We start from the raw sequence: 8620 nt of genomic DNA on the forward strand, positions 1-8620 counted from the left end.
GTTTTCTGTGTATTCCTACCACCCCTTCTTAATCCCTTTTGCTTCTTTTAGGTTCTTACCTTTTCTGTCCTTTATTGTACCCATCCTTGCATGAAATGGTCCCGTAATACTTACATTTTTTTAAAAAAAGATCTCTAGTCTTTCCCATTGTATTGTTTACCAGTACTTTTTAGTGTCAGGTTTTTATAACTGTATATTTCCAATCTAATAAGTATTTAATGGCATTGCATGGCTTTAATTTAAATTACCCTGACGACTTATGATGCTGAGTGTATTTCATGCTCTTTGGTTCAGTTCAGTTCAGTCACTCTGTCATGTCTGACTCTTTGCAACCCCATGGACTACAGCACACCAGGCTTTCCTGTCCATCACCAACCCTCAGAGCTTGCTCAAACTCATGTCCATTGAGTCGACGATGCCATCCAACCATCTCATCCTCTGTCATCCCCTTCTCCTCTGGCTTTCAATCTTTCCCATATAAGGCAGGGTCTTTTCCAATGAGTCAGTTCTTCACATCAGGTGGCCAAAGTATTGGAGCTTCAGTTTCAGCATCAGTCCTTACATGAATATTCAGGATTGATTACCTTTAGGATTGACTAGTTTCTTCTCCTTAGAGAAGGCAATGGCAACCCACTCCAGTACTCTTGCCTGGAAACTCCCATGGATGGAGGAGCTTGGTAGGCTGCAGTCCATGGAGTCGCAAAGAGTCAGACACGACTGAGCAACTTCACTTTCACTTTTCACTTTCATGCACTGGAGAAGGAAATGGCGCCCCACTCCAGCGTTCTTGCCTGGAGAATCCCAAGGATGAAGGAGCCTGGTAGGCTGCTATCTACGGGGTCACACAGAGTCAGACATGACTGAAGCGACTTAGCAGCAGTGGTTTCATCTCCTTGCAGTCCAAGGAACGCACAAGAGTCTTTACAACACCACAATTCAAAAACAACATTTTTTTGGCATTCAGCTTTTTTTATAGCCCAACTCTCACATCCATACATGACTCATGGAAAAAACATGCCTTTGAGTAGACGGACCTTTGTTGGCAATGTAATGTCTCTGCTTACTTATGGGAGAAATACCAGTAACCTCAGAGATGCAGATGACACCACCCTTATGGCAGAAAGCAAAGAGGAACTAAAGAGTCTCTTGATGAAAATGAGTGAGGAGAGTGAAAAAGCTGGCTTAAAACTCAACATTTCAAAAACTAAGATCATGGGATCTGGTCCAATCACTTCATGGAAAATAGATGGGGAAACAATGGAAACAGTGAGAGACTTTATTTTCTTTTTTTATTTATTTTAATTGGAGGCTAATTACTTTACAATATTGTGGTGGTTTTGCCATACATTCACATCAATCAGCCATAGGTGTACCTGTGTTCCCCATCCTGACCCTCCCTCCAACCTCTCTCCCTATCCCTTTTCTCAGGGTCATCCCAGTGCACCAGCCCTGAGCACCCTCCCTCATGCATCAAACCTGGACTGGTGATCTATTCCACATATGTTAATATACATGTTTTAATGCTATTATCTCAAATCATCCCACCCTTGCCTTCTCCCACAGAGTCCAACAGTCTGTTCTTTACATCTGTGTCTCTTTTGCTGTCTCACATATAGGATCATCATCCTATCTCGCATATAGGATCATCTTTGTAAATTCCATATATGTGTTAATATGCTGCATTGATGTTTTTCTTTGTGACTTACTTCATTCTGTATAATAAGCTCCAGTTTCACCCACCTCATTAGAACTGATTCAAATTCATTATTTTAATAGCTGAGTAATATTCCATTGTGTATATGTACCACAGCTTTCTTATCCATTCGTCTGCTGATGGACATCTAGGTTGCTTCCATGTCCTGGCTATTGTAAACAGTGCTGCGATGAACATTGGGGTTCATGTCTCTTTCAATTCTGGTTTCTTCGGTGTGTAAGACCAGCAATAGGATTGCTGGGTCGTATGGTAGGTTTATTTCCAGCTTCTTAAGGAATCTTCACACTGTTCTCCATAGTGGCCGTACTAGTTTGCATTCCCACCAACAGTGTAAGAGGGTTCCTTTTTCTCCACACCCTTTCCAGCATTTATTGTTTTTAGGCTTTTTGATAGCAGCCATTCTGACTGGGATGAGATGGTACCTCAGTGTGGTTTTGATTTACATTTCTCTGATAATAAGTGATGTTAAGCATCTTTTCATGTGTTTGTTAGCCATTTGTATGTCTTCTTTGGAGAAATGTCTGTTTAGTTCTTTGGTCCAGTTTTTTGATTGGGTCACTTATTTTTCTGTAGTTGACCTGCAGGAACTGCTTTTATGTTTCTGAGGTTGATTTTTTGTCAGTTGCTTCTTTGCTATTATTTTCTCCTATTCCGAAGGCTGTCTTTTCACCTTGCTTATATTTCCCTTCATTATGCAAATGCTTTTAAGTTTAATTAGGTCCCATTTGTTTATTTTTGCTTTTATGTCCATTACTCTAGGAGGTGGGCCATAGAGGATCCTGCTGTGATTTATATCAGAGAGTGTTTTGCCTATGTTTTCCTCTAGGAGTTTTATAGTTTCTGGTCTTACATTTAGATCTTTAATCCATTTTGAGTTTATTTTTGTGTATGGTGTTAGAAAGTATTCTAGTTTAATTCCTTTAAAAGTGGTTGACCAGTTTTCCTAGCACCACTTGTTAAGAAATTTTCTTTTCTCCATGGTATATTCTTGCCTCCTTTGTCAAAGATAAGGTGTCCATAGGTGCATGGATTTATCTCTGGGCTTTCTACTTTGTTCCATTGATCTATATTTCTGTCTTTGTGCCGGTACCACACTCTCTTGATGACTAGTATAGCCTGAAGTCAGGCAGGTTGATTCCTCCAGTTCCATTCTTCTTTCTCAAGATTGCTTTGGCTATTTGAGGCTTTTTGTAATTCCATGCAGATTGCGATATTATTTGTTCTAGTTCTCTGAAAACTACCGTTGGTAGCTTGATAGGGATTGCATTGAATCTATAGATTGCTTTGGGTAGTATACTCATTATCAGTATATTTATTCTTCCAATCCATAAACATGGTATATTTCTCCATCTATTTGTGTCATCTTTGATTCCCTTCATCAGTGTTTTATAGTTTTCTATATATAGGTCTTTTTGTTTCTTTAGATAGAGTTATTCCTAAGTAGTATATTCTTTTCATTGCAATGGTGAATGGAATTGTTTTCTTAATTTCTCTTTCTGTTTTCTTATTGTTAGTGTAGAGGGATGCAAAGGATTTCTGTGTGTTAATTTTATATCCTGCAACTTAACTATATTCATTAATTAGCTCTAGTAATTTTCTGGTAGAGTCTTTAGGGTTTTCTGTGTGGAGGATCATGTCATTGGCAAACAGTGAGAGTTTTACTTTTTTTTCCAATCTGGATTCCTTTTATCTCTTTTTCTGCTTTGATTGCTGTGGCCAAAACTTCCAAAACTATGTTGAATAGTAGTGGTGAGAGTGGGCACCCTTGTCTTGTTCCTGACCTTAGGGGAAATGCTTTCAGTGTTGCACCATTGAGGATAATGTTTGCTGGGGGGTTGTCATATACAGCTTTTATTATGTTGAGATATGTTCTTTCTCTGCCTACTTTCTGGAGGGTTTTTATTATAAATGGATGTTGAATTTTGTCAAGGCTTTCTCTGCATATATTGAGATAATCTTTTTGGTTTTTATCTTTTAATTTGTTAATGTGGTATATCACATTGATTGATTTGCAGATATTGAAAAATCCTTGCATCCCTGGGATAAAGCCCACTTGGCCATGGTGTATGATCTTTTTAATATGTTGTTGGAATCTGTTTTCCAGAATTTTGTTAAGGATTTTAGCATCTATGTTTATCAGTGATATTGGCCTGTAGTTTTCTTCTTTTGTGGCATCTTTGTCAGGTTTTGGTATTAGGGTGATGGTGACCTCATAGAATGAGTTTGGAAGTTTACCTTCCTCTGCAAGTTTCTGGAAGAGTTTGAATAGGATAGGTGCTAGCTCTTCTCAAATTTTTGGTAGAATTCAGCTATGAAGCCATCTGGTCCTGGGCTTTTGTTCGTTGGAGACTTTTTTATTACAGTTTCTATTTCTGTGCTTGTGATGGGTCTGTTAAGATTTTCTATTTCTTTTTGGTTCAGTTTTGGAAAGTTATACTTTTCTAAGAATTTGTCCATTTCTTCCAAGTTGTCCATTTTATTGGCATATAGTTGCTGATAGTAGTCTCTTATGATCCTTTTTATCTCTGTATTGTCTGTTGTGATTTCTCTATTTTCATTTCTAATTTTGTTGATTTGATTCTTCTCCCTTTGTGTCTTGATAAGTCTGGCTAATGATTTGTATATTTTATTTATCCTCTCAAAGAACTAGCTTTTAGCTTTTTTGATTTTTGCTATGGTCTCTTTTGTTTCTTTTGCATTTATTTCTGCCCTAATTTTTGTTATTTCTTTCCTTCTAGTAACCTTGGGTTTCTTCATTTCTTCCTTTTCTAGTTGCTTTAGGTGTAGAGTTAGGTTATTTATTTGATTTCTCTCCTGTTTCTTGAGGTAGGTTTGTATTGCTATGAACCTTCCCCTTAGCACTGCTTTTACTGAATCCTATAGGTTTTGGGTTGTTGTGTTTTCATTTTCATTCATTTCTATGCATATTTTTATTTCTTTTTTGATTTATTCCATGATTTATTGGTCATTAAGAAATGTGTTGTTTAGCCTCCATATGTTTGTATATTTCATAGTTGTTTTTTTTTTTCTGTAGTTGACATTTAATCTTACTGCATTGTGATCACAAAAGATGCTTGAGATGATTTCAATTTTTGAATTTACCAAGGCTAGATTTATGGCCCATGATGTGATCTGTCCTGGAGAAGGTTCCATGTGCACTTGAGAAAAAGGTGAAATTCATTGTTTTAGGGTGAACCGTCCTATAGATATTAATTAGGTCTATCCAGTTCATTGTATCATTTAAAGTTTGTGTTTCCTTGCTAATTTTTTGTTTCGTTGATCTATCCATAGGTGTGAGTGGGGTATTAAAGTCTCCCACTCTTATTGTGTTACTGGTAATTTCTCCTTTCATATTTGTTAGCATTTGCCTTAGATATTGTGGTGCTCCTATGTTGGATGCATATATATTTATAGTTGTTATATCTTCTTTTTGGATTGATCCTTTGATCACTATGTAATGTCCTTCTTTGTCTCTTTTCACGGCCCTTATTTCAAAGTCTAAGTATTGCTACTCCTGCTTTCTTTCATCTCCATTTGCATGGAATATCTTTTTCCAGCCCTTCACTTTCAGTCTGTATGTGTCCCTTGTTTTGACGTGGGTCTCTTGTAGAACAACATATATAGGGGTCTTTTTTTTTTTTTTTGTATCCATTCAGGCAGTCTTTGTCTTTTTGTTGGCGCATTCAACCCATTTATATGTAAGGTAATTATTGATAAGTATGATCCCATTGCCATTTACTTTACTGTTTTGGGTTCGAATTTATAAACCTTTTCTGTGTTTCCTGTCTAGAGAAGATCCTTTAGCTTTTGTTGAAGAGCTGTTTTGGTGGTGCTGAATTCTCTCAGCTTTTGCTTGTCTGTAAAGCTTTTGATTTCTCCTTCATATTTGGATGAGATCCTTGCTGGGTACAGTAATCTGTGTTTTAGGTTTTTCTCTTTCTTAAATGGATGAAAGAGTATGTCCTGCCATTCCCTTCTGGCTTGAAGAGTTTCTATTGAAAGATCAGCTGTTATCCTTATGGGGATCCCCTTGTGGGTTAATTGTTGTTTTTCCCTTGCTGCTTTTAATATTTTTTCTTTGTGTTTGATCTTCATTCATTTGATTAATATGTGTTTTGGGGTGTTTCACCTTGGGTTTATCCTGTTTGGGACTCTCTGGATTTCTTGGACTTGGGTGGGTACTTCCTTCCCCATTTTAGGAAAGTTTTCAACTATTACCTCCTCAAGTATTTTCTCATGGCCTTTGTTTTTGTCTTCTTCTTCTGGGACTCCTATGATTCAAATGTTGGTGTGTTTGACATTGTCCCAGATGTCTCTGAGGTTGTCCTCATTTCTTTTCATTCTTTTTTTCTTTTTTCCTCTCTGCCATTTTTTGCCACCATTCTATCTTCCACCTCACTTATCCTCTCTTCTGCCTCAGTTATTCTACTATTGGTTCCCTCCACTGTGCTTTTGATCTCAGCTATTGCATTATTCACTATTAATTGATTCTTTTTTGTTTCTTCTAGATCCTTTTTAAACTTTTCTTGCATCTTCTCAATCCTTCTCTCCAGACTATTTATCTGTAACTCCATTTTTTTTTCAAGATTTTGGATCATTTTTGCTATCATTATTCTGAATTCTTTTTCAGTTTGACTCCCTATCTCCTCCTCTTTGGTTTGGTTTGGTGGACATTTATCATGTTCCTTTACCTGCTGAATATTTCTCTGCCTTTTCATCTTGTTTACGTTGCTGTGTTTGAGGTGGCCTCTCTATGTGTTGGAAGTTTGTGGTTCCTCTTTATTGTGGAGGTTGCTCCCTGTGGGTGGGGTTGGACAAGTGGCTTGTCAAGGTTTCCTGGTTAGGGAAGGTTGTGTCGGTGTTCTGGTGGGTGGAGCTTGATCTCTTCTCTCTGGAGTGCAATGAAGTGTCCAGTAGTGAGTTTTGAGGTGTCTTTGGGTTTGGTGTGACTTTTGACCCCCTGCATTTTTGTGCTCAGGTTCATGTTCCTGCTTTGTTGGATAATTAGCTTGGTAGTCTTGCTCTGAAACTTGTTGGCTCTTGGGTTGAGCTTGGTTTCAGTGTAGGTATGGAGGCTTTTGGATGAGCTTTTTTCTATTAATGGTCCCTGGAGTCAGGAGATTTCTGGTCATCTCAAGTTTTGGATTTAGGCCTCCTGCCTCTGGCTTTCAGTCTTATTCTTGTAGTAACCTCAAGACTTCTCCATCCATACAGCACCGATGACAACACATCTAGTTTAATGGTCAAAAGACTCTCCACAGTGAGGGACACCCAGAGAGGTTCACAGAGTTACATGAAGAAGAGAAGAGGGAGAAGGGAGATAGAGGTGACCAGGAAGAGAAGAGGGGGAATTAAAAGGGGAGAGAGCAGTCTAACCAGTAACCCATTCCTTGTTTGTGCTCCACAGTCTGGAACACTCAGAGAGGTTCATGAAGTTCCATAGAGAAGAGAAAAGGGAGATAGAGGTGACCAGGAGGAGGGGAGGGGGTGTCAAAAGGAGAAAGACCAATCTAGCCTGTGATCAGTTCACTGTTTTCTCCACAGCCCAGAACACCCAAAGAGATTCACAGAGTTAAATAGAGAAGAGAAGGGGGAGGGAGGAGATAGAGGTGACCTGGGGGAGAGAAAGTAGAGTCAAAAGGGGAGAGAGCAATCAAGCCAGTAATCACACTCCTAAGTAAAAATGGGTACTGAAGATTGGATTCTTAAAGGTACAAAATTGATAACAATTACCAAAAAGCAAACACTAAAAATCTAGAATAGAGGTTAGACTCTCAAAAATACAATATTAAAATAAAAAACAAGACAAAATCACAAAAATTATATTAAAAAATATAAAATTTGCTTTAAAAATAGGGTATTTTTTTCAAGGTAATAGTAGGTTTTAAAAATGAAAATTAAAGGATTAATAAAAACAATTTAAAAGAAATTTAAAAATTATAATAGTAAAATATATCGAGGAAATTTTCTGGAGCTGTTGAGGGCAGTGTGTGGTCAGTTCAGTTTCAGATAGTTCCTTGCTCCACCTTATACTTCTCAAAGTCTATAGGTCCCTTCCAATGTAATCAGTGTTAACTACATGGTTTTAACCTGTTGCACATGTCACTTCCAGAGCTGTTCCCTCTTCTTGGTTTATTTTGGCTTCCTCAGTTTGCAAGGGAGAAGGCAATGGTACCTCACTCCAGTATTCTTGCCTGGAGAGTCCCTTGGACAGAGGAGCCTTGTGGGCTGCCGTCTATGGGGTCGCCCAGAGTCGGACACAACTGAAGCGACTTAGCAGCAGCAGCAGCAGCAGCAGTTTGCAAGTCTCTTCAGCATCTAACTTATGCTCTGACACAAGCGGGCGAAGGTGGTCATTTATTTAGGCTCACTTGTTCAATTATGCTGCGGGGAGGGAGGAACACTGCAAAGAAATATCACTGGCGGGTGTGGGGAGTGCTTGCAGTGTCTGGGTCACACTGGGTTTGCCCCCGCTCATGGCTCATGGGGTGTGTGCTTTCCTGATCTACACTGCTTAGGCTCCAGGTTGCTCTGCCAGGGAACTTTCTGGGGTGGGCCCTGGGTTGCGTGCACTTCGCAGATCTACGCCGCTCAGGTTCAGGTTCTTGGGTACTCCACAAAGGCACAGATTCAGTTGGGCCTGCGTTTTGTGCCCACAGTTTGTGCCCTTCCCAGGTCCAAGCAGCTCAGGCAACCAGGTGCTTGGCGAGCACACACTCCCCAGGTGCAGTGCATCTTATCACCTCCCCGGTCCCAGCCGCTTGGTTTCCTGGGTGTGCAGCTGCATCTCAGGTGTGCCTTGTGTCTCCTCTCGAGAGCTGATCTCTGGCTGCGACCCTCCTGATGGATGTCAGCTATCCAGGATCCCAGGAAGACTTGGTTAGCGACTGAGAACCTGCTCGCAGT

The sequence above is a fragment of the Capricornis sumatraensis genome, chromosome X (assembly GCF_032405125.1).
Source record: "Capricornis sumatraensis isolate serow.1 chromosome X, serow.2, whole genome shotgun sequence".
Taxonomy (NCBI): Eukaryota; Metazoa; Chordata; class Mammalia; order Artiodactyla; family Bovidae; genus Capricornis; species Capricornis sumatraensis.